Consider the following 1,574-nt stretch of genomic DNA (forward strand, 5'->3'; position numbering starts at 1 on the left):
GGCCCCCAGAGGCCCCCCCGGCCGCGTTCCGGTCCCGCGGCCGTTCCCAAAGCGCTGCCCTCCCATTCCCGCGGGAATGGAGGAATTCCTGGTGGCCTCACTCCGGCCACGCCGCCAGCCCGCTCCGGCCACCTCCAGAGCCAGGGACACCTTGCCTTTGGAAAAGCCATCCAGGAGAAGGCAGAGCGGGAGCCGAACTGACCCCTGACCCCGGCGTGGCCCCTCGGCCGCGCTGACCCGTGGGTCACACTGACCCCTCGGCCATGCCAACCCCCGGGGTCACACTGACCCCTCGGCCATGCCAACCCATCGGCCGTGCTGACCCCTTGGTCACCCCCTGGCTCTGCCAACCCCTGGGTCACACTGACCCCTCGGTCACAACAACCCATCGGCCATGCCAAACCTTTGGCCACACTGACCCCTCGGCCATGCCAATCCTGGGGTCACACTGACCCCTCGGCCATGCCAACCCATCGGCTGTGCCGACCCCTTGGCCACGCTGACACCTTGGCCACCCCTTGGCCACGCGAACCCATCGGCCGTGCCGACCCCGTGGTCACCCCCTGGCTCTGCCAACCCCTGGGTCACACTGACCCCTCGGCCACACCAACCCATCGGCCATGCCAAACCTTTGGCCACACTGACCCCTCAGCCGTGCCACCCCTTGGCCACACCAACCCATTTTCCGTGCTGGCCCCTTGGCCACACTCACCCCTTGGCCACACTGACCCCTTGGCCACACCAATCCATCAGCCATGTTGACCTCTTAGCCACACTGACCCCTTGGTCACCCCTTGACTACACTGACCCCTCGGCCACGCCAACCCATCGGCCACGCTGACCCTTTAAGCACCCTCGGCCCTTTGGCCATGCCAATCCCTCGGCCACGCCAACCCATTGGCCGTGCCAACACCTTGACCACCCCTCGGCCCCTTGGCCATGCCAACCCTTTGGCCACGCCAACCCATCAGCCATGCTGAGCCCTCGGCCACGCTGACCCCTCAGCCACGCCAATCCATTGGCCATGTTGACCCCATGGCCACATGGACCCCTCGGGCCACGCTAATCCATCGGCTGTGCCAAGCCCTTGGCCACCCCTCGGCCCTTTGGCCATTGCAACCCCTCGGCCATGTCAACCCCTCGGCCGTGCCGACCGCTTGACCACCCCTTGGCCCTTTGGCCATGCCAATCCCTCGGCCATGCCAACCCATCAGCCATGCTGACCCTTTGACCACCCCTCGGCCCTTTGGCCATGCCAATCCTTCGGCCACGCCAATCCATGGGCCATGCCAGCCCATCGGCCATGCTGGCCCTTTGACCACCCCTCGGCCCTTTGGCCATGCCAATCCCTTGGCCACGCCAACTCATTGGCTGCGTTGACCCTTTGGCCATGCCAGCCCATTGGCCGTGCCAACACTTTGACCGTCCCTTGGCCACGCCAACCCCTCGGCCATGCCAACCCATCGGCCGTGCCGACCCTTTGACCACCCCGACACCTTGGCCACCCCTTGGCCACGCGAACCCATCGGCCGTGCCGACCCCGTGGTCACCCCCTGGCTCTGCCCCCCCCCGGG

This window comes from Corvus brachyrhynchos, unplaced genomic scaffold (assembly GCF_000691975.1).
Source record: "Corvus brachyrhynchos isolate BGI_N302 unplaced genomic scaffold, ASM69197v1 scaffold692, whole genome shotgun sequence".
In the NCBI taxonomy this organism is placed as follows: domain Eukaryota; kingdom Metazoa; phylum Chordata; class Aves; order Passeriformes; family Corvidae; genus Corvus; species Corvus brachyrhynchos.